Below are 26,258 nucleotides of genomic sequence, written 5' to 3'. Positions count from 1 at the left end.
TTGTAAACCTGTTGGCTTTAAAATTCTGTGCAGTTCTTGGCACATTTAGACATTTATAGACATATTAAATTATGACAATTTCTGAGCTTTCTTGCCTTCAGAAAGTCTGAGAACTTCTTTAGAAATAAGATTACTATTCACCTGACAAATTCTGTATTTTCAGTATGTACTTAATATATTCTTCTCACAAATGATAAAACTGATGCAGTGTATTGTAAGTGTAATAATTGCTTGTTGTAAAACAATAACGAGAAATTGAAAGTTTAAACAGTAGTTCCATTTTGTTTTGATGCATTTTGTCCATCATTGTTCCAACATTGCTCCTTGATCATTTCCAAAATCTCACATATAAATCTCTTTTATGTAGGCTGTTCTATGAGTTGACACTATTTTGAATGGGATATATGTTTAATGCATGTATGCATACAGCAATAGGTGGCCAAAGAGAGAGAGGGTGGGGCAAGAGAGGAGAAGAAAAAAAAGAAAGTGAAAGACAGATCTTACGTAGATACTAGTGTATTAGATTTGACAGTTACATATACCACCAGCTCCCCAAAAGCAAGGAATAAAAAGGAAACGCAGAGAAAGTTTATATTTGTAGAGGTGCCTGAATAGGAAAACATCTACAAATCAGGTTTTTTTAAAAAAAACTAATGGGGAAAATGTTCTTATTAAGGATTACCAAAATACTTGGTTCTGTTATAAAAGTATGAATATTAAGTAGAATGCCATCTAAGTACCTCAGAATTCAAGAGTGGATTCCAGACATGTTTAAAGGACAGTTAGTGAAGACACTGATCTCTCACTTGTTGGAGGTCTGCCAACCTTGCAATGTGGCAAGACCTAGGCCTTTTCCTCACGTTGATCACTACAGATTTTGCTGTCGAATGCTATTTTTTTTCCTTTGAATTCTGCACAATTTTCCTGCATTTGTTTCTGGAAACATTTTTCCTTCATTTTTTTCCAAGCACTTTTACTGCAATATTTTAATCTGTTTCCAAGCCAGCTTCCTTTGAGCATGTGATCATGTTGACAACAGTCTTTATTTCTCCACCCCACCAAACACCGGGCCCTTATCCATACCCGTGTAGTTCCCCAACCTTCCATCAGCCATGTTCTCCTCCTCCTCCTCCTCCATTTTTGAAGAATTTTAAAAATATTTTTCTCTTTGTCATAAGGAACTAGCAATGTAATGCTGAGGCAGAGATGAGAATTACAGGTGATGGGACTGTTAATTTAATTTAAACCTTGTAATGTTAACATTCAGACACAGATGCAAAATAGAGGTGACTGGATCAGGGGAAAAGGAGATGTACAGAATGATTTCACAGAAAAGATTGTGGCTCCCAACTTAAGGAATGGACTGTCTAAGAAGGTCAGGAAAGCTCCCACTTTCCTGCAAATTATGCAAAACTGAATTCTTCAAGAAAGCTTTTCTGTGCAGATGATAGGTTAGAACAAAAGGCCTCACAAAATTAGTTGGAAAAATGATTCAAGAGCGTGGTCTATTCTTTGCCTCAGACTCACTCAATCCTCACAACTCCAACTACAAATCTGTCTCTCTAGCTGTCAGCCACTCAGAAGGTGCTGAGATTAATTCCTTGTTACACTTAACAAAGTCTTGGAATCTGTCACACTCTTCTTGTAAATGAAAAGCTGTGTGTTTGAACCAGCTTGTCTTTGTTGAATGGACCTGAGAACCAGTGCATAAGTACTCTAGTCTAGGGGATACTACAAAAATCACCTGTCTAAACACAGTCCTGTGATAAAAACAAGAAAACCACTGGAGGATTTAAAGTTACTGATGAACACAAGTTTCATTTGAATCCAGAAGTCACTTTGTTTGTAAATAGGGTTGACATCCTCCAGGTGGGGCCTGGAGATATCCTGGAATTACAACTGATCTCCAGATTGTACAGATCTTTTCCCCTGGAGAAAATGGCTGCTTTGGAAGATGGATTCTATGGCATTATACCCTGCTGAGGGCCCTCCTTTCCCCAAGTCCTCCCCTCCTCCCCGGCTCCACCTTTGAATCCCTAGGAATTTTCCAACACAGTGTTGAGGACCCTAGCCCAGCCTAAGCTCTTTACAGATGTGGTACTATTATTATTATTATTATTATTATTATTATTATTATTATTAATAATAATAATAATAATAATAATAATAATAATAATAATAATAATAATAATAATAATAGGATTTACTATACCGCCCTATCCCAGAAGGGCTCAGTCAATAGTCATGTAACCCTGAGGCAGAATTCTTAAGCTCAGTCAATAGTCATTTTTAATGTGGCAGCAGTTTGTATTCAGATTGCAAAATAACTTATGGAATGATACTATTACTTGCTTGGAGGGCATGCAATTATTGTATTTGACTCAAGTTAACTGTCTTTTTTGTGATTTATAATCAAATAAATATCATTATTTATGTGCCATGTGGATTGACCACTTTTGAAATGTGGATTAAGACACTACTATAATTATATATTGCATAAATATAATGTAGAGGAGTATGACATTATGGAGGTATCCGTGCTTTGGGAAATTTGACATATCTTTTAATTTCTGGACTTGTTTGTTTTTTCAAAAAATTAACACTGGTAGGGCACTTCACTCCCTTCTTTATAAACAAACAACAATAATATTATTTACTGTCAGCCTAATAACATATCACTGGGCTGAGAAAGTAGCACCCACAATCCACATTTTGCCTTCTACACTTCAAATCCTTGATTTGCATCATGGTGAGTTTTTGTTGATTGAGAGCCAAGAAATAATTTAAATTCATCAGAGGAACAACATGGATTTTTTTTCCTTCTCAACCCAAGCAGTATTATAGTGACAACCTTTAGTGGTTGAAGAATGCAGAAGAAAGTCATTCCAATCTGCAATTTAAAAGATGTCACCAGAAGAAAATTAATGGGCATTACGTTTCATTTGCATTGAGGTCTGCCACTTCTGGGTGGAATGCCACTATTTCTCACATAGTCTATATACACTTGAACAAAGAAAGCAGTTGTCAACTGACCTTTCCTTTCACTAGGCTTAGTTGATTGCCAGTCTTGCTTCTCTGTTATTCCTTTATTTCATTCTGTTTCAAGTAACAGAAATAAATGCCATCCAGCTGAAAGAAAGATGGTGTAAGAGGACAAAAGGAAACAAAATTTCTTAGTTCCACTTTGCAATAAATGCTCATCATTTTGCATCCTCAGCCACAAATGAAAATAGGATAACATAAATATTTCCTCCTAGTTGGACTGTGTGTGATTTACACACACACACACACACACACACACACACACACACACACACACACACTTATACATACGTTTGTGTATGTGTGTGTGTGTGCGTGTGTGTGTGTGTGTGTGAGAGAGAGAGAGAGAGAGAGAGAGAGAGAGAGTGCTAATGGGTTATGAATAATATTGCATCATATCCTCCGGAGTTCCCAAACCACTTCTGAATGTCTTTTGCCTTGAAAACCTTGTGGAATCACCATAAGTCAGACTTGATGGCACACACACAAAAAGGAACTACAGTTAATTGGGAATCAGCTTACTAAAGAGCATCCTTGATTCTGAAACTTTCATATCAGGAGGTAGGAAGTTAGAAGAAGAGTTAGTTTTTGTACCACACTATTATCTACTGTCAGGAGTCTCAAAGTGGCTTACAAACTCTCTCCCCATAACAGGCACCTTGTAAGGTAGGTGGGGCTGAGAGAGTCCTGAGAGAACTCTGACTAGCAGCCCAAGGTCACCCAGCAGACTTCCTGTGTAGGACTGGGGATCCAAACCTGGTTCTCCAGATCAGAGTCTACTGCTCCTAACCACTACACCATGCTGGATCTCAGAATAAGGACTTACTGTGGATAACATGGTGCAGATCTACTTAATTTTAGTGCTGCTGCCTATAACTCTTAAGATGCATACATGAAAACCTTTGTTCAACAGCCTCTGTGATACTTAATACAAACAAGCTCTATATTCAAATGCAACAGTATTAGAACTACATTGCCCTAAATTCAGCTGATATATTAGCTGCAAATGCATATGCTGAAATTAAATGAAAGCCAAGTAAATGTCAGCTAAAACATTTATGATTTTGAATTGGCAAGATAGTTTTCTTGATTATCATCTCATTCAGTGGTTCTCAAATGTTTTGAAGTGAATGTAAGTCTTAGGAACAGCATCCAAATTTAAGAATATAAGCAGAACCTGCTAGATCAGACCAAGGAGCCTACCACAGGACCCCCCCCCCTTACTACCAGATAGAAAACTGTTATTTGCTCTCATATAAAGTCTGTTTTGTGACAAATTGCTCCACTGAGGTTTGCAAACAACAGGTTTCTACAGCTGGCAGAAGACACTTCAAAGAGGAGCAGTTTTGCTGGCAAGAGAGAGAGCAAGGCTTGTCGTGTGTGAAAAGGCAAAATAAAGGTTCTCTCCTGACAAGTAAATGTCCTCTTTGGGCCAAGCCAGATGTCAGGCTGGGGGAATCATGAGTGGGTCTTTACTGTATTTTTAAAAGGGGGAATAGTTGTCAAGTGGAGCCCCAATTTGGAAAGAGAGAAGGGTTTACAGAGTTTCACCAGTTGGTTTCAATGGACTGAGTTTAGGATTGCACTGTAAAGAAATTTATCCTATGGAGTTATGAACTTTGCAGGTAACCCCAAGTGTTTTATTTAGCTTTCACTGTACATGTTGTACTTCATATCTGCATAACTCTTTTCCTGCAGTTGCCTGCAGATATAAGAGCAGACGTCATGTTATTTAAAGACACCAAAATGGGGTTTTTTTTGCAGTGGGGGCACCATGGCAACTGAAATTTTGGTGGTCATTTTGAATCTCAAGTTTCTAATCTTTCAGTGGAAAAATCCTGTTATAACATCAGTGCTCAGGAGAGGGCAGCAGCTTAGAAGAATCTCTTGCCTATAGAACAACTGGCCTTTGAGATGTTTCACAGCTGGTAGAGGCTTGTCTCTGAGCCCATCTCTGTGTGTGTATGCTTGAGTACTTTCTTTGACACCTCTTTGCTCAGTCATCTTGGATGTTACAACCCAGTCCTTCCTCCCAGCCAAGAAGTAGAAAGAGGCAAGTCCTACAAACTGGTATTTCTCCTTGTGATAGATACAGTGGAAGGATACAGCTGTTTTCATTGCTACAAAGGCAGCTTGGAAACACTATCAGTGACCCACCCCATTTATTCTCCAGAATTTCCAAAGCCAGAAGAATATGGGAGTAATGTGGACACATTATTTTTCCAGCAGTTATTCTGATCTTCTGTGACAAACTGGATAAGAAACCAGCACTAGGAACAAAATTAAATTCATTTTGATGAATCACAGATGATTTATGATGACTCCAGCAAGAGGCTTTCAAGGGAAGTGAGAGGCAGAGGTGATTTGCCATTGCCTTTCTCTGCTGAGCCTTCCTTGGTGGTCTCCCTTCCAAGTACTCAGCCTGCTTAGCTTTTGAGTTCTGATGAGATCAGGCTATACTATGCTGCCTTCTTTCTCACCCCCTCCCCACAATGACTTCTTTTTTTATCCTCCACAAATGTTAGATTGCTTATTACAACTTCGCTTCCATAAGTAACAGTTGTGAACAGATACTTCTCTTATATACCTCTGAGTTTTGCATAGAAATGTCACAAACTGTGGCAATGTATTATGGGGGGTGTGCTCTGTTCGCTGGCACTCAACTGCACCCCTGGAGAATTTCCTGGAGTTCAAGACAGGGTGCAGTTGTAAGGGGGGTGCTGCTCCACTGTATATCCCTAGAACAGGGGTAGGGAACCTGCGGCTCAAGAGCCGCATGCGGCTCATCTGCCCTTGCACTGTGGCTCCACGAGCCGAGCCGCCAGCCCCATCCTTGCCCGCCTTCAGGCAGCAGGGCAGGTGCACCAACTGCCCACGGTTGGCTGGGCTGCGCAGCGGGCTTTCCTGGTGGGCGGCGAGGCTGAGCCGCTGGCTTCATCCTTGCGCGTCTTAGAATGAGCGGAGTAAAAGGTAAAAAAACCCCTACATATAGTGTTATCTTTATTTTAAATGTCAAAAATTATTTGCGGCTCCAAGTGTTTTCTTTTCCCGTGGAAAACAGGTCCAAATGGCTCTTTGAGTGTTAAAGGTTCCCTACCCCTGCCCTAGAAAGTGGTGCCCAGGGCTCTAGCCCGCCCCCCCCCCCACTCCTAGCTGTGCTACTGCTGATTCTTCAATAAATCTGCTATCCCTCATTCCTTTTTTTCCTGCAAAACATATTATCTATAAAGTGTGTCATACATATTTTGGTTTGAAATAGTTGCACTTAGAAATTTAAAGTAGATAAGATTATACATTACTGAATAAGCTTAGTAAATCTATATAGATTTACCCTAAAACACTTGATCTTAAAATCTTCTGCAATTTTACTAGGACACTCAGTGGCTTTTCTTGTGAGTAAGTATAAGATTGTAGCTTCTCTCAGGGTTTAGTCAGATGTAAGTCCCTTGATTTCAGTGAAATTTACTTCCAAGTAAACATGCATTGCCCTGACCTTGATGGCCCAGGTTAGGCCAATCTTGGGCTTTTGTGCCAGAGGCGTAGCCAGGGAAAATGGAGCCCATGGCAAAATCTGAGTCCTGAGGGATGGGAGGGTTGGCAAAGTGAGGCTGGGGCAGGGGAGCGTTAGAAGGTAAGGCCTGGGGTGGGGAGGATTGGAAGGTGTGACTAGGGGGAGGTGGAAATATTAGGATTGGGGTGGGGGAGGGTGGAAAGTGGTTGGGGGGTTGAACTCAGCATTCTCTGCCGATTTCAGCAGAGTGTCCTTTCCCTGAGACTTTTATTTGTTTGTTTTAAGTCAGGTATCTTTGAAGCTTTGAATACTCGATATGAGAATCAGCAGGGATTCTCATATTGAGTTAAATGTGCACTTACATCTATGGACATGCATTATTTTGGCAATACTTTAGATAAGTAAGGTTAACATTTCAGAATTCAAACTGGCTATAGTAATTTTCACAGAAGCGTTACAAGGTATGTCATTATTATTGCCTTCATTTGACAAATAAGGGACTGAGTAATAGTAGTTTGTCTAAAGAGCAACCTAGTAGGTTCATGGAAGGCGAAAGATTTGACCCAGATACTTCCAAGTCCAGTATGCTAGGAGCTTGCGTTACATCCCATAAAATGGGAGGAAAGTTGCAGCTGAGCAAGATGTCTCCTTTCAATGCACAATGAAAAGCATATCTGCCAACTGGCAGCTCTGAGACTTATGCATTTAAAAACAATTTTCCATTCTTTCCAGAACTGGCTGGCATTTATTCCACTGATAGGAAAGAATCCTACACTTAACAAGCTACTTTGTAGAAGGGAGAAGGGGAAATATCAAAGGGAATTTTGTGAATGGAGAAATTGTGCATTTATTGCTATAAAGACAAGACAGATTTCAATTCCCCTTAATATCCTTTGGCTCAGATGCGATATAAGTTATGGTCCTTTTATGTATTCTTTTCATGCTTACAAGCATTTTGACTTCGATTGAACAATATGTTACATTGATAACTGGGTCACTGCTGAATGTTACTTCCTTATCCAATGCAATAAAAAAATTGTTTTGCTGTTCCAGGTTATTTTTTTTTCTCTGACATGTTTCCATAGATTGAAACTCAAGCACCCAATATTGCCATGCCCTTGTATAAAGCTACAGTCTGAACTCATTTGGAATACTGTATGCAGTTCTGGTTGCCATATTCCCAAAAGGATATTGCAGAGATGGAAAATGTACAAAGGTGGGCAAAGAATGTGATTAGAAGGTTGGAACACTTTTCCAAAGAGGAAAGTCTGGACAGTCTGGGATTTTTCAGTCTGGAGAGGGCAGCTAAGGGAAGACATGACAAAGGACTATAAAGTAGGCATGAGGTGGAGAAAGTGGGTGAACAGAAATTCTTATCCGTCATCCATAATAATAATACTCAAGGGCACACAATGAAGTCGTAGGGGAAAAGGCTCAGGACAGACACAAGGAAATACTTTACAAACAAGTCTTTAAATTATGGCATTCACTGTCAGTGGAGACAGTGATGGCCACAAACATAGACAGCCTTAAAAGGTAGATTCATGGGGAAGAAGTCAATTAATGGCTACTAGCCATGGTGAGTAAATGGAACCTCCATATTCAGAGGCAGTAAGGGAAGTCCTGGTTCCGTGCCACAGCTGGTTGAAACTCCAGGCAACTGGTTGGCTGCTGCATGAAAACAGTAAGCTGGACTAGATGGACCATTGGTCTGATCAGCAAGGGCCCTTATGTTTTTCTGTTTATATGCACAGAGGTATTCATGCCTCTGCAAATTTCTGCACATGGTCTAGGCCAGGCAGATCCTAACAATGAAAACTCGCCATGATGAGATGTGACTACAATCACACCAGTCACACTTCAGATCCTCTGAAGATGCCAGCCACAGATGCAGGTGAAACGTCAGGAGAGAATGCTGCTAGAACACGGCCATACAGCCTGGAAACCCCACAGCACCCCAATCACACCTTACTTTAGTCATGCCAAAAGGATATTACTTTTTAATATTGTTATTTACATTTTAAATCCCGGTCCTGATCATGAATTTAAAATAGGTTTGAGTATCCTGAAGACACTGACTGTTGTGGGTTTTCCAGCCTGTGAGGCCATGGTCTGGTTGTTTTAGCTACCAACATTCCACCTGCATCTGTGGCTGGGATGTTCAGCAGCATGTCATGGTAAGGTGTGTGTCTCAAAATGCACATAACCATGACATGCCGCTGAAGATGCTAGCCACAGATGCGGGTGGAATGTTAGGAACTAAAGCCACCAGACCACGACCACACAGCCTGGAAAACCCACAACAATCAGTTGATTCCAGCCATGAAAGTCTTCAACAATACATTACTTATTGCAGAATGTGAATTTTGTTTGTCAAATTAAAACAAAAATGTTGGGCATGTTCCCTTTCCCTCTTCCATAGCAGTAGTTTTTCACAATTATATTTAGCTTTTTAATTTTAAAATGATCAAAATATGGACTCTGAGGACATAGTGTTACTTAATGGGAAAAGTGAACATGTTTGTTTATATCTGTGTATTTTAGAAACTGGATTAATAATCCACTTGGCATATAAAACATGTATCTGAAGCAGTTTAGAATGTGTTTGCTAACAGGTTTCATCGCCCCTTATGTAGCACAATTACTGTATCTTTAGAGCTTACAGTTTAAACTTTAGAGTTTGGAACTGAGCAGCTTCTCTTCAAGAACTGATTAAAAGGTTAGTGTGGCTAAACTTAGGATGACTCAAATTTAAAATACCTAATTACGGAGCTGGATGATAAATAGTTTTATGACCTCATGCAGGCAAGACACAGTTATGTAACTTCAGGACAGGACTCTGTAACCAACAACTGCTTTTGATTGAGTAGATATACTTGTCAGTATTCCCATGCCTGCTGGAAGAAAGTACTCCCATTAAAAATGATTCATGAATTTATGACTACCAATTATTTTGAATAATTATCTATTGATTTTTTTTAGCGTTGGTGGTGAGATTTGCTAGGGTTACATGTAAGGTTTTATTCATTTCAATTCTCCATCTTCTGTATTCATCAATTTATTCATTTTTGTCATTTTTATACTTTCCTTTTACAAGCTTTCAAAAGCAGTTTACAGAGCTAACGCTATTATGATTTATCTGCTAGCTTTCATTTTAAAAACATCTAGTCCTTTTTATTGCAGAGATGCACCTGTCCCCAAATGTATATATATCAAAGAGGGCTAGAGAATTGTTTTTTTTAAGCTGTGAATTCAGGGAACTAGAACGGAGATCATTATAATGTTGTAATGCAGTATCACTATATCAATAGCTGATTTCTTTTTAAAAAATCCTGTAAAGGCTTTCTGATTATTTGAGGCAGGGCAATGATAGGTGAGCCAAATGTTATGAGGAGACTCCCAGATGGATACTCCATATTGCCACTCTGAATGCAGAAAGTTACACAGAAAATCATAGCATTGTGGAAGCAGCCTTAAGCAGAAGGGAGCTTTTTGGTAGGGTTGATGAGGGTCACCACAGCCCCTTCTCAGAATCTTTAAACTATGTTTAAGTTTTAGGTATGTTTTTAAGAATTTCTATTTTATCGTAATGTGAAAAGCATTTTTAGATTGTTGCAACCCACCCTGGGATGCATTTGAAGGGCTGGATAGAAACCAAATCAATCAATCAATAAACAAATAAAGTTACATGAGGCGTAATACTTGTGGCTTTTTCAGTTGTTGCTAATTGTGAATGTGGCTTTCTTTGCACCATGAAGTTACTACCACTGCTCAAAATAGACAAAAAATGTAAGAAGTAGTGTTAAGTCCATAGGAAAAAAAATCCAGAAACAACAGTAGTGCAATACCTTTTCGAAGGATGGACAAAGATTCACAGTTAGCAAAATTTTGTGTTCTGGCCTGGGCAGCCCAATTCAGATGGAGGGGCAAATCTGCAGAGGAAATGGTGGAGGGCTGTGCCAATGCAATTGCCCCTTCCACTGTGTCAGGAGCAGCACAGGGAGCAAACAGCATAGGTGTAAAGGATTCAATGGTGTTGATGAGAAGGGCAGCCGCCTGGCCTTGAGTACATTCCACAGCCCGGGCGATGGGCCAGCTTCTCCGGCGGAGACCTTATCTCTGCGAGGGAGATGAGACCTCCGTTCCCATGGGAATCCGAGAGGGGGGATGGGATGGACAGAGTTATAACCTGTGTTTCTGGCGGGAGATCTTATTCCTGCCACTGCGTGTACTTGAGCTTTCTAAGATGTCTGAATAAACGGTCTTTTTACACCAAAGAGCCTTTTATTTCTGCTTCTATGGAATTCCTTACATTGTGGCAGGAATCCTAAATCATCTATATTCCTAGTGCAGTGGACCTCTGGTGCCTCGGCATGGAGAGGTTGGATGTTTCTGGGGAAGGTGCGGTAGCCCCCAAAGAGGGCTCCGACCTGTCCCTTCTGGATCTGGAGGAACCGGCGGGAGAACGGGTCTCGCTGGTGACTCTTTCCCGTCCTCGTATCAGCACGAGTCTTCCCTTACTGCGCTGGAACGAGGGACGTGAAGACGACCATGGGGACTTACATGAGTCGTTTGGGGCGCTGTCTATGGATCGAGCGCCTGTGGATCGGATATCTACCCGTTTTCGTATGGATTACAAACCTCAGATGCAACCTGTCACGGAGGAGGCGGGCCTGACCACCTTTCATGCGGCAACCCAGGAGTCCATTGAACGATTCCTGGCCGCGTATTTTGGTGTTGCTCCCAAAGATCCACCGTGGCAGAGGACTGGGGCCCGGCCGAAGGCCGCCGGTGACACTGGGAGTATAGCGGGGAGTGGGAGGGGTATCCGTGCCGTCTTCCGATCGGACCCCTGATCCCGGAGCAGCGGCTGCACCTGAGATGCCCCGTGGAGCCACCGGTGGAGCGCGATGCCTCGCTGGTCCAGGCGACGAAGGAGTCCGAGAAAGCCTGCCCTCCCAGCGGATCTGTTCCCTCTCCCATCGAAGAGAGCGGGGATGAGGAAGTGGGCCGACTGCGAGATGCCCAAGAAGCATGCGCCCGTGAGCGCCAGTTATGGGAAGAGGAACGGGAACAGCTGCGGCAAGAGCGTGAAAACCTGCAGAGAGACTGGGAGCAGCAGCGCAAAGAAATCCAACTCGAATTGGACCGTGCCAAGGATGCGCTCCAACGGCAATATGCGCAGAATCTATCAGTCCATGATAAAGTCCTGGAACACTCCAAACTGAACTTACAGCGTCAACGTGAGAGTGTTCAGGCCTTGCGCACTCAAAGTGAACTTACTGCAGCTGTTCAGCGGGACGAACTGGCTAAATTGGAACGAGAGAAAGCAGCTTTACATGCGCACCAGGATGCATTGACTCGCAAGGAGAGAGAGCTGTCTGCCTTGGAGAGGGGATCTGAGGAAGCAGCAGACCAGGGCAACCCAAGTTGGAGTCGCTGTCACGGGTACAGCCGGCGCCCGAGGCGGCGCTGCTGGGTCCAGCCACCTTCCAAGGACCGGCTCCCACTGGAACACCAGCGGCACCGGCGTTGATACCTCCACCGATTCCGGCCCCCCCTGCGCAACCGCTGCCTCCAGCCCGCTCAACCTGCGCAACCGCGCCCTCTGCAGCCGCCAAGGGCCGTGGAAAGGGGTTACTACAGACCTCAATACCGCCCGTTTCGATGGGACCGCTTCCAAACTTCCCTACTTCATCTTGCAACTCGATGCCCACATGGAGGACTATGATGATTTATACCGGTCTGAGCGCCGAAAAAATACGGGACATCGGCTCAGTCCTGGATGGGGCAGCAACCCGACTGGTTTGTGACTCTTTTGAACCTGCAAGATGAAGATTCTCGCGACGGGTGCCCGCGATTCCTCCAAGCCTTGAGGGCTCGCTTCCAAGATCCAGGTCGCGGAAAATGAAGCTATCCGCACCATCAAAACTATTCAGCAAGGCAACGCTTCGTTTGCAGAATTTGCCCGTGAATTTCGTGCGGCGGCTGCTCGACTCCCTCCTGAGTGGCCTGAGCGCATGAAATGCGAATACTTCTCAGATGCTGTCGGCGGCAAGCTGCGTCGAAACGGTGTTTTTAATTCGGGTCCCTCGCACTATTGCTGATTGGATTGCATTGGGATCCCAAGTGGCGTCTCAGCAGATGCGCTTCGTGCCGGAGGCATACGCCCGAAGCCGACCACTGCGTCCACCAAGCCAAGCCCAGCGCCCCTACCGAGACCACCTCCGAGCGCCGTCGCCGGCTGGGATTGTGTCTTTACTGCGGAGGTCCCGGTCACCTAGCCGCCAACTGCCGAAAAACAGAAGCCAACCACTCCGGCCGCGCGCACCCCATCTGCCAAGCCACCGCGCAAATCTGGAGCCACCCCAACGGGCTCATCTAAAGCAGTCATCGAAGGCGACCCGGAGGAGGGGGAAGCAGCAGTTTGCCTTTCTTCAGCCCCAATGGACATGGGTTCGACTCCAGATGCGGTGAGTGAAGGCAGCGCTCCCATTACAATCCAAGCGTTTCTGGCCAACCCCGCTAAGCATACTCGTATTATAGCCTCAGCCCTTGTGGATTCTGGCTGCTCCCATTGTTTAATGCGGCCCCAGGTGGCGGAGGAGCTAGGTCTAGACCAAATCCCCCTGGCTAAGCCCATACCCTTCACCCAAATGGACGGCAGTCCTCTCGGGAGCGAAGGACCAGCCCAGTTTAAAACGCAACCGGTTCTCCTCCGCTGCGCCGACCACTGGGAGAAAATTAGTTTTATTCTGGCGCCAGTGGCCAAACACTCCATAGTTCTGGGCATGCCATGGTTGTTGTTACATGAACCAAAATTCCTTTGGAAAGAAAGGATCTTGGAATTCACTGACCCTCCCTGCGGGGAACACATGAATTGGGGGGAAAACTCGACTTCTCCTGACACACACCCTCCCCTGGCTTCATCAGCGATTGCTCCCGATTCTACCGGCATCCCACCGGCGTACCAAGATCTAGCCAGGGTGTTTCAGGAGCGAGAATGCGATCAGTTGCCACCCCATAGAGACACTGACTGCAAAATCGTAATACAGCCAGGGGCGCAACTGCCCAAAGGTAGAATCTACCATATGAGTCCCAATGAGGAGAAGGAACTTCGTGCCTTCTTAGACAAGAACCTCGCTCGCGGGTTCATACGGCGGGCTACCAAACACACACACGCTGCTCCTGTTTTGTTTGTAAAAAAGAAAGATGGGTCTTTACGGCTCTGCACAGATTACCGAGGTCTCAATGCAGTCTCCCTGTCCAATAAATACCCTTTGCCTTTGATCAAGGACCTTTTAGACGCATTGGGCAAAGGACGCATCTTTACTAAGTTGGACTTGAGAGAAGCTTACTACAGGGTCAGAATTGCTGAAGGCTATGAACACTTGACTGCATTTAACACAAAGTTTGGACAGTTTGAATACTTAATAATGCCATTCGGGTTAAGTGGGGCCCCCGGGGCTTTTATGGCCCTTATCAACGAAGTTCTCCATGATTTATTGTACAAGGGAGTAGTGGTATACTTAGATGACGTTTTGATTTATTCACAAACCATGGAAGAGCATGAAGCATTGGTTGAAGTATTGAAACGCTTGCTCACAACTCCCTCTTTGCCAAACTTTCCAAGTGCTGTTTCCACCAAACCTCTATTGACTATTTGGGTTACCGAATCTCGCCGAGGGCCTAAAATGGATCCTGCTAAGATTGATGCGGTCCTCCAATGGCGGCCCCCACCAACCGAAAGGAACTCCAATCTTTTCTAGGTTTTGCTAATTTCTATCGTGACTTTATACCCCAATTAAGCTGAACTGACTCTCCCTCTCACAGACCTCTTACGCACTAAGGGTAAAGATCCACTGTCCGCCAAGCCCGGGGCCCCCCTTTCCTGGTCTGAAGAATGTCAAACAGCCTTTCAGCTCTTAAAGTCTGCTTTTACCACCGAACCTATCCTAAAGCACCCTGACCCAGATCTCCTGTTTGTGGTTCACGTGGATGCCTCGGACAAAGCGCTTGGGGCAGCCCTGTTGCAGAGAAATAAAGATGGTAGGCTGGTTCCGTGTGCTTATTTATCAAAGAAATTCTCCGGTGCTGAACTCAACTGGACTGTGGGGATAAAGAGACTGCGGCCATTAAAGTAGCCCTCTCCACTTGGCGCCACTGGCTGGAGGGGGGCTAAACACCCTTTTCAAGTTTGGTCGGATCACAAGAACTTGGCCGCCTCTCCACCCCTCAAGATGTCCGCAAAGCAACTTCGTTGGGCCGATTTCTTTTCTCGTTTCTCTTTCACGGTCCATTTTTTCCCCGGAAAAACCAATAAACTGGCTGATGCGCTCTCGCGCCTACCCGGGGAGGAGGGTGGAGCCGGCTTACGGGACATTCCACGCACTGTTCTCTCCCCCTCCCAATTGGGGCTGGCTGTCACCCGATCTCAGACATCCACTCCTCCTTCTCCGCCCATTCCCAGCCTGGTCTCTCCTTTCCTACGGGAACTTGAGGAGGCGGGGCGACGCGAGCCTCCGGGCGGAGGAAGGCGACTCCCAATTGCGCTTGGAGAATGGCGTTTGGCGGCATGGGGATAGTTGGTATGTGCCTCCCTCCTTCCGCAAGCAGGTTCTCGAGGCCTGCCACGATGCCCGCTCGGCTGGACATTTTGGCTTTCTAAAAACTCTGCATTTGGCCCGCCGTCAATTCTGGTGGCGCTGATCGCAAGGACATTGAGACGTATATTAAAGGTTGCTCTGTTTGTGCAGAAGCCAAAACCGTTCCGGGAAAGCCCCATGGTCTGTTGAGACCTCTCCCGGTGGCCTCCCGCCCCTGGGAAGTCATCTCCATGGATTTTATTACAGATTTGCCAGAAAGTCATGGCAACACGGTCTTGTGGGTGGTGGTGGACTTATTTTCTAAACAAGCCCATTTTATTCCATGTGCTTCCATCCCCTCCTCTCCTAAGTTGGCTCGTCTGTTCATTCAGCATGTTTACCGTCTGCACTCCGCCCCCGTTAAGGTGGTCTCCGACCGCGGCCCCCAATTCATTTCAAAGTTCTGGAAAGCTTTTCTAGGGTTGTTAGGGGCTGCCCTGGCAGTTGCCGCCCCTACCACGTTCAAAGTGACGGTGAGTCGGAGAGAACGAACAGAACCCTAGAGCAGTATTTACGTTGTTACACCAACTACCACCAAGACAATTGGTGCGAGCTCATTCCGTTTGCAGAGTACGCCTATAACAATGCGGTTCATAGCAGTACAAAAAAACCCCCCTTTGAAATTGTGTCTGGTCGCGACTTCCCACCGTTGCGCAACTACCCGGCGGAAGCATTGGATCCTCCAGAGTTTCAACAATGGATTTCATCTCTAGCCGAGGGGTGGAAATCGGTCCAGACTGCCTTACAACAGGCTAAAGACTCCCAAAAGCTGCAAGCGGATAAGCACGGGCCGGATTTCCCTCTGCGTGTGGGCGCTTGGGTGTATTTGTCTACCAAAAATCTCAGAGACGTGCATAAATTTTCCAAACTAGGCAAAAGATTCGTGGGACCTTTTCAGATTACTAAAGTGATTAATGATGTCACTGCCCGATTGGATTTGCCTAACTCTCTTAGTAACATTAATCCTGTCTTCCATTCCAGTTTACTCAAGGAGGCTCCCGTTTCCGATGCCCGGCACCACCCGCCGGAGAGACCCCCACCGACTATTATTGATGGCCACAAGCATTACGAAATTGACGCCATCCTGGACTCTCGCTTTAATCGCAAACGCTTGCAATATTTAGTCTCTTGGGTGGGATATTCCTCTGGGTATAATCAATGGGTTTACTCCGAAATATTGACGCCCCCGCCCTTATTTCTGCTTTCCACCGCGCCTTTCCGCACAAACCTGGGGGGGAGGGGTCTTCTTTAAGGGAGGCAGAGTGTAAAGGATTCAATGGTGTTGATGAGAAGGGCAGCCGCCTGGCCTTGAGTACATTCCACAGCCCGGGCGATGGGCCAGCTTCTCCGGCGGAGACCTTATCTCTGCGAGGGAGATGAGACCTCCGTTCCCATGGGAATCCGAGAGGGGGGATGGGATGGACAGAGTTATAACCTGTGTTTCTGGCGGGAGATCTTATTCCTGCCACTGCGTGTACTTGAGCTTTCTAAGATGTCTGAATAAACGGTCTTTTACACCAAAGAGCCTTTTATTTCTGCTTCTATGGAATAGGGAGCAGAGGCTGCCCCTCTGCTCCATGGTGCTGAAACACAGAAGTTTAGGGTGTCACTAGGGGGACAGGAATGGAGGGGTGTTCCCAGGGGTGGAGTCGACATTACTTGGCTTCCTTTAGTTTTCCAGCCCTCCTAATCAGTTAGTCAGTCAGTCAATCTTTATTATGGTCACAGGCCAGCATGAGATAAATAAAGGATAAAACATATTACAGAGTAAAACAGTAGATATGTATCTAAAGAATAAAAGCAAAACCTACTGGTAAAAGGAAGTTGGGACACAAAAGGTATGGGAAAATAAAGGAAACAGAATAAAAGTATAAATACTAAAGGAAAATAAAAAAATTTAAAACTATAAAAGGGACACAATCATAACAAACAATAAAATTGTTAGTTTGAAGGCTATAACTATCAAACTGAACAATTGAGCCTACTTCATTGCACAGATCATCCTGGTGTGTACTTCAAATGCTGCTGCACAGAACTTGGCCACATTGTATGTTCTGTCAGGATTGGCATCTGGGAGCATAATGGAAATATAAAATTGTTCAGAGTGGTCTTGGAATTTATACAGCAGAGGTGAAATAAAAAGACAAAGTACATTCTAATAATACTGACAGTGGAGAAGAACATGTTCTATTGTTTCTATGTGCCCAGATCCACAGGAACATTTTCTATCCCAATAAGGAATCTTTCTGTATTGGCCTTCCAGTACAACTGAAGGGAGAGCCTAATACCAAGCCAGAGTATAAGCTCTCCATTATTTAGGTACTTCAAGTTTAGTTAGGCACGCCATAGGAGAGATACAGTGTACCTATTAGATTCACTGGCAATAAAGGATAGAAATCTGGCTAAATCCAATTGGCGCTCTACATCTGCTACATGTTGTTCAACTGCTTCTTTGGCCTGTTGATAGCCCATGCTGAATAGGAGTTGTGGAGAAAGACCCAAAGTTAGGAATTTGGTTACCACTTTCTGCTTCCACATAGACTGAAAGTCATCATTCATAGTCAAAGGGGCAAGGCCAAGTGGGAGAAAAAATAACCTGAGTCAATAATTAAGTATAGCCACCCATATTCTAGCCTCCACTCTCATGAGGCCTGTTTCTAGTTGCAAAGTAGCATTAGAGACACATTTCTGGAACCCTTCTGATCTGTTCCTGGGGGGTCCCTTATCACCCAGGAAAAATTTTTTAAGATGTTTTAGGCTGCTGTGGAAGGGGAAAAATGAGAAAGTTGTGTTCCATGGACAGAAGTCCTTTGCCCACAGAAATGGTTCCAGGAATCTAAACTATTATCTTTAATCATTGGGGCTTTTATCTGAAAAACAAACAACAGAAGATGGAAAAGATCCATCAGAAATTCCAGTAGCCAGCTCAGGAACTAAATATTGGTACATAAATGATTAAAATAAATAATGAAGTGCTTTGGTCAGAGTATGTTACTTTATCCATATCTTACGTGCTTCCTCATGACTGAACCACTCATGCAGTTTCCGATCTATCTCTGTTTACGTTACAACTCCTCCATATCACATGATGAGTTTCTCTTGCTAGCAATGGATGCAAGGGTTTCAAGGAAACTCTTTACAGTAGGAAGGAATCATGTGATAACTGGAGCTAGACATTACACAATGAGGGGGTGGAAACTCACCACAAAGAAACACCTGGCCTGTTGCATTACAAACATTTATATGTTCAATTGAATCCCATGCCAAGGTTTTATTATACAAATCTGCATTAACGCTGAGTCCTATGACTGGTTTAATGGGGTGGTTTTATGTTGAAGCCATGAGTTGTAGATGCAGTGACCAATCCTTCTAATATTCTAACTATTGTTGAGATTGTAGCTCAGCATGTCCTGCCTCACATTCTGAAGTGAATTTTTCCTTCCCAGCTGTCTTGAGATGCTTCGTGATATTCACAAAAATAATCAGTGTGGCTCCTCTGATGAAGGTCTTACTAGCCCTCCCATATTGCTGTTGCAACAGTTTCAGTTGTATTATTAATGCTGAAATATCCAGCAAATCTCTTTTGCATTTCTGTATTATCTCAGTCTATAATAATAATATCAAGATCCTGTGGGACTTTCGAATTCAAATGGACAAAGTGTTGAAACACAATATACCAGACATCACTGTGATCGAGGACAAGAAAGTGACCATCATCGACATAGCAGTCCCTGGTGTCAGAAGGGTCATTGAAAAAGAGCACGAGAAGGTCACTAGATACAAGGATTTTAAAATCAAGCTTGGCGTCTATGGCACAAACCAGCTGAGGTCGTTCTAGTGGTAGTCGGCACGCTGGGCGCCATCCCGAAAACACTAGGGCCGCACTTGAAACATCTTTGAATTGACAAAATTAACATCGGTCAAATTCAGAAGGCAGCCCTGCTGGGATCCACATGAATACTACGCCGATACATTACAACTTCCTAGGCCTCTGGGTGAGGCTCGAATTGTAATGAAGGCCAACAACCAGCTAAAGATCTGGCAACTGTGAAATCTACAACAACAACAGTGTATTATTTAGTTTCCATCTCCTTTCTTTCTTGTTTCCATTTTTCCAGATTAATTCTATTGGATTGTGATATGCCAAAGTCTTCAATAAAATTCCTGCTTTCTCAGTTTTTGTAATTAACATTTTTGATATCCAGCAGATGTCTATTCTTGAATATGATTAGTGTCTATCAGAAAAAAAATGTAAAATCTTTTTCATCTGGATGAAGAGCTCACCAGGTATCTTCCTATCCTAAAATTCCCATATACCTGAACACATTTTTGAGAGTTTTCCTTCAATATTTTTAGATTTTTCTTTTTTATCATGACTTCAAATATTGAATTCTTCCCTTTTAGAAAGTCTGATAATGTTTGTTAAAAATGTTCAAAAAAATTAGTTTTAGAATTATTTGGAGCATATACTGACACCAATGTCCACACTTGTTCTTCTGGTAACTTGATTTTCAAAATCTTTTCTTTCTTTCTTCAAAAATCTTCAAAATCTTTTCTTTCTTTCTTCAAAAATCTTCAAAATCTTTTCTTTATTTTCTTCAAAAATATATTTTTTTATTTTTCAATATTTATTTTTCAATATTTGGATTATTATATATTACAACACCAACTTTTTGTCTGCACTGATGCAGCATATACATTAACCATTTTTTAACAATTTAATATATGTTCCTGTTCTTTTTTTAATGAATGTGAGTTTCTTGGACACATATCTGTTTTTTTGCTTTTTTATTATTAGCAATAGTTGCAAGAAAAAAAAGAGAAATAAGAATTATCAATAAGGAAAATAACAGACAAAATGAAGATGTTAGAACAGGATCATACAACTACCAACAGTAAGAAAATACTAAAAAAGGAATCAAAAACAATGCAAGAACTGGATTTGCTAGAAATAAAAGTAATACAGAAAACAAACACATTTAATGTTTAAAACAAAAACATTTCAAATGTGCAAATAAACCCAGAAGATGTTTAGCATATTGTCTAAGAAAAGAAAGAGAAAAAGAAGAATACGTAGGACCAAGAAAGGAAATCAACCAGTTTATAAAAAGCAAGAAATACAAGAACAAATACAGATTGTTTTCAACAAATTGTTACCAATAAACCTCTACAGATGTTGAAGGTATGGAGAAATATTTAACAGTAGTACCTATTAAAAGATTTACATCTGAGCACAGAAGAATTCTAAACCAAGTAATAACAGTACAAGAAATGAATCATGCCATAAAAAAACTCAAGAAGGGCAAAGCACCTGGACCGGTTGGTTTGACAGCAACTTATTATAAATGCTTTTAAGAAACATTAGCAATGCACAATGAATGAAATACAAGACAGAAAGAATATGCCACCTACTTGGCAAGAAGTGAATATAACTTTAATAAATGATCCATTATTACCAAGATCATATAGACCAATCTCATTATTAGATGTGGATTATAAAATTTTCACAACAATCATGGCAGAAAGATGAAGAAAATGTATTCCAGAGTTCACCACTGACATCTCCAGTTGATGTTTACTGTAACAACAGTACAAGGAAGAAAGTTGATTACATAACCTGTGAAAATATGATTGATAATCTAGGAAAAAATAAAATCTTGGCAAATAGTAAAAGATGAATAAATATTCTGTGGTTATGTCATCAAATGGTATCAAAATTCAGAGAACTAGCCAAATAAAGTTGTCAATTAAGAATGAAGATGACTTTCGAACAACTAATAACTGAAGACTCAAGACATTTATTAGGAAAAAATTATAAAATGTTATTGCAATATGATACCAAAACAGAGCAAGTCAAAGACTGCATGATAAAATTGATGAAAATTTGGGAGAAAACATTTGCATGAGTCAATAGAAAAATCTTTGGACAAAAGAAATTAAGTTCACAGAATGTCAAATATTAAGAGAGAAGTGGTATAAAATGTTATTCAGATGGTACATAACACTAAGATATAGCAAAAGATAACAGAAAACAATGGAAAGTGTTGGAAATGTAAGAACACAGATACAACATTTTATTGTATGTGGTGGACAAGCATGAAAGCAAGAAAATACTGAATAATGATACCTGATAAATGCAAAAGATATTTAACTGTAAATTTGAGATTAATTCAAAAAATATGCTATTAAATATCTTGCTAAGTAATATTTTAAAAATATATAGTGGAGTTTTCAAGTACATGGTGATGGCATCAAGAGTAACATGTGCAGCAAAATGGAATGCAGAGAAATACCCAGATTTGAATCAATAGATGAGTAAATTAACTGAATATGGGATTATGGCAAAACTAACATTCTTTATACATAATAGGCAAATTTTGGAATTTGAGGAAAAAATTAATATCTTTTTAATTACATAGTTGAAAATTAAGAATAAAGTTAAATCAGAATAGAAGAAAAAGCTTTTGGTAATAATAATAATAATAATAATAATAATTATTATTATTATTATTATTATTATTATTATTTAACATGCACCCTACTCGGCCACCCTACTCGGCTCTGCACGCATTATTCGTCGATACATCACACAGTCCTAGATGCTTGGGAAGTGTCCGACGTGTGATGTAATACAAAATCCAGCATATTGATCTTGCTTGCTGTGTGTAACTGTTTTGTATAATAATAATAATAATAATAATAATAATAATAATAATAATAATAATAATAATAATAAGAAGAAGAAGAAGAAGAAGAAGAGGAGGAGGAGGAGGAGGAGGAGGAGGAGGAGGAGGAGGAGGAGGCTGGATTAATATCCCACCTTTCTCTCCTATAAGGAGACTCAGTGTGGCTTACAAGCTCCTTTCCCTTCTTCTCCCCACAACACCTTATGAGGAGGCAGGGTTCTGAAGAACTGGGACTAGCCCAAGGTCACCCAGCAGGAATGTAGGAGTGCGGAAACACATCTGGTTCACTAGATAAGCCCCGGACACTCAGGTGGAGGAGTGAGGAGTCAAAACCAGTTCTCCAGATTAGAATCCACCTGTTCTTAACCGCCATGCTTCATGTTATTAGACATGAAGGTATATTGAAAAGATAGAGTAATGCAAATAAAACAGAAATGAACTATAAAAATGTAAATTTGAATAGTAAGCTCCATATAAGCTGTATGAACATGAATGCTTATATGTTTGTGTATTGAAATGACTCTTTTAAAACTTAAAAAAGGAGAATAGTCAATGTGGCCAAAAAGAACATTTCATGGATAGTACTATGGCCACCTCAGAAAGGTTGTGTCAATCAATGCCATAAAACTAGAGATGAAAATAAAGTTGGCAAATTGGATTCCCTTATTTGAAATTGAAAAGTAGAAATCCAAGCAAATGACTTCAAATGATGATAAATCATTTTCAAGTGACTAAAGGCAGAGGGGTTGAGCACCAGGAAGGTTTATTGTGTTTAGCATACAAAGAGTGAAAAGCTGTTTGCAGGCCTGCAGTATACATACTTATGTTTGTCAAATCTGCATCTTAGTGAAACAAGTCATTCTACACATGCTCAGAGGAACTATTCCTTTGAATTCTTTTTTTTGTAGCACAAATCCATGTTTCATTCATATATATTCTAAGGCATTCTGTCCTTAGTGACAGAATTTTGAAAACATAAAGCAATCATCAGTTAGAACGTCATCTATTAGCTTAGTGGTTCCTTTCCTGGGGTACATATACCCCAGAGGTATGTGCAAGAGTGTTTCGGGGTACTCAAAAATAATGTCATGGGTTTGCTAATGTGGAGGTACAATTTTAGGGAAATGGGTTGCCAAAGGGTATATGAGTGGAAAAGGTTGGGAACCACTGGATTAGTTGATTATGCTTACAACAGTTGTCATTCCAGCTCAAATCAGTTATGAATGAAAACACTTCAGACACCACATTATCAAATAACTGATATAAAGTATTTTAAATCTTACTGGAAGCCTTTCCTTTTCTTGTGTGAGGCTATCTTATACTAAGGTGGTTCAATATTCTCTGCTCTGATTGGCAATGGTGATTTCAAGGCAAAGGGCTTTCTCAGCACCTGCTGTCTGAGATGCTATAACTGGGGATGCTAGGAATTGAAAATGGGATCTTATATGCAAAGCAGGTTCTCAACTGCTAAGCCACTTCCTCTCCTAGCCCTGTGATCAATATGTAATTTAATTATATGAACTCGTAATTTAAGAACTCGTAATTTACAAGATATGATGGGTTTGGTGAAACCAACTCTGTTTTTGTTTTCCAACAAGAATGACTTTTGTGTTTAGTTTTCAGAGTCACCAGCTTTTATTTACTGGCCTTCCTTAGGGTTGCCAACTCCAGCTCAGGAAATTCCTAGAGAGTTAGGGAAGGATTGGGAAGAGGAGGAAGAACAGCAAGGATACTTTACATTTTCTCTCGGACTGTATGGTATGCCATAGAGTTTGCTCTCCAAAGATGCCATTTTCCCCAGGAAAACTGATCTCTGTTGACTGAAGATCAGTTCTAATTCCAGGAGAATTTCAGATCTCACCTGAAAGATAGTAACCCTAGCCCTCTTTCTGAACTTTTAAGAGCAGCGCCATTTGACATACATTGTTAGGATTTTCTGGCATGATGACAAAATTATGCTTGATTTTGGCATGTCAAGCTGCCCTAAAAAGAAACAGAAGTTCCAGTTGTCAACCTGTTTTCAGTTCTAGTTTTTAAAAAGGAGAAATTGCTTGACTGGGGGAGCAAGCCTAAGCTGTTCTACTTGGAAGTAGGACACATGACTCTTAATGGTACTTACTCCCAAGAATTGTGAAGCGTGGGTGTGGAAAACTTGATTCTGCTATAACAATATCAACCTTGTGTTCTGATCACACACCTGACACATGTTTTGCACATGAGAGCTATTATTCATACCACAAATTAAGCAGAGACTCATAGCCTGACATCGACTGTGCAGGACAGAAAAGTTTATGCCAAAATAATTACTAGTCCTGTTTCTAACTGTGGAAGTAATGTATGATTTAAAAGAACACATGAAAGAGGTCCATAGCACAGAGAACATTCACAGATACTGAACACTGTACGTGTTCATTTTTTAGATGTATAGTACGTTCTGGACAAAGACAGGAATAGTTAGATGTTTCTGTACCTATCATATTTCTGTCCCATCTTTTATTGCATTTTGCATTAACATTTACTTTCTTAAAATTAGGGGTAAATTTTTCAAAAAGCTTACATGTGTCAAATAGGAAGAACAAGGTAAAGGAGTGCACTGGGACCCCTATCTATGCAACCACTCACAGGAATAAAAATGTAAATGGTCAATAAATTTATAATCTTGAATAGCTATTGTGAACTCATGCTACAAGTTCCTAATGAATATCAAATTCAATCTCTAATAACCAATGGCATATAAATTTAACAAATATCATGTCCGGGGGTCGCCGCGACAGCTCGCCCTGGACTCACCCAGCTGGGAGGCGGGGCCAGCGGTGGGCCGGTGGCGGGACCCAGCAGCGGCCGGCCCGACGGAGGAAGCGCCGGCGAGGTTGCGGGCCGGCCGGGGGACAGCCGCTGAGTGGTGCAGCTGCGGCTTGTCAGGCCGCCGGCTGCCGACGAGGGAGCAATGCAGCTGCGGCTTGTGAAACCGCCGCTGGCAGGTGGCCAGGCCGAGAGCGAGGCTGGGAACGCCCCCGACGATCGGGGGAGTCTAGATAAGGGCCGAGCGAACGGGAGGCCGAGGCTGGTCGCAACGGGTCGTGGGAGGGAGTTGCGGGGGCCGAGGGAGGAGAAGACAGGCATGGGGAGAGAGCTGAGAGAGAGAGAGAAGGAGAGCAAAGAAGTGGATGAGAGAGGGGAGAGAGGGCGCAGGGAAGACGGAGGAGGAGGGAGACGGGAGAACAGAGGAGCGAGCGAGAGAGGAGAGAGCGAGAGCGGAGGAGACACAGAAGAGTGAGAGGGGACGAGGGAGGAAAGGGAGGCCGGTCAGGGGGATAGATGTCCCCTCACGGCTGCAGACCCCAACCGCGTTTAGAGCAAGCTTCCAGCAGGAGGGGGAAGACTCTTTCCCCTCCTCCCTTGGCGGCCACCCTGTGGTTTCGGCAACTGACAGTGCGAGCCCCAAAAACCGGGGCCACTGACGAGGAGAACAACACCTCGGATAGGGACGGTGGGACGGCTTGTCAGCCCGGACTGCAGGAAGGGGAGGGGGCACGCCACATATCATTTATATTAACTGTCAAGTGAGTTGAAGTAATGTTAACATACATGCTTTTACATTATGGAGTGTGAGATATGTTCACATGCATGCACATGTGGTAACAATGATACTAAACCATGATACTAAATCAGAGGCAAATGCGATGTCTTGTTATCATAAAAATTAACATTGTTATTCCTAATATTTAGTAAAACACATGCTAAATACGTATTTTCCAATAACAAATATAGTATAGTATTTATTTACTGACAGCAAGTCACAATATACACAGATTAGGATAGTTTTGCTTGGAGCAAGACCTTACCTGACAACAATATGTAAGTAACTAAGAGCTACGGGTGTGTGTGTGTGTGTGTGTGTGTGTGTGTGTGTGTGTGTGTAAAAGTTTTCAATTTTTCATAGCTACGCCTCTGCTACTGTATGAGACCACCAAATATATAACAGGAAATGAAAATGAATTCCTCTGTTGGCAGAAGCAAGAGGGCATGAATCTTAAGAATGTTGCTGAGCTTATGGTACAATGACTTAAGTAGTCCTAGAATAGCAATGACTTAATCACACCAAAGACTAGAAGGATCTGACATGCAGAATGTAAGCTGACATTGCTGAGACAGAAATACCCATCTTTCTGTCAAGTCTTTGGGTTCCTAACAAACCTGAGCTGTTGAACTCTACAAGTCTGGCAACAACAAACTTCAGAAATGAAGGTATCACAGCAGAAATCTCTGTACAAAGATTTAAGCAGTAAGGTGCAATTAACTTGTTGAGATCACAATCACATATCAAATGAAAGGCAGCGAATATCAAAATATTCCCTGGTGCAGAGTGACTGA

The sequence above is a fragment of the Sphaerodactylus townsendi genome, linkage group LG01, assembly GCF_021028975.2.
Source record: "Sphaerodactylus townsendi isolate TG3544 linkage group LG01, MPM_Stown_v2.3, whole genome shotgun sequence".
In the NCBI taxonomy this organism is placed as follows: Eukaryota; Metazoa; Chordata; class Lepidosauria; order Squamata; family Sphaerodactylidae; genus Sphaerodactylus; species Sphaerodactylus townsendi.
The sequence above is the reverse complement of the archived record's forward strand: the minus strand, read 5'-3'. Positions refer to the sequence as shown.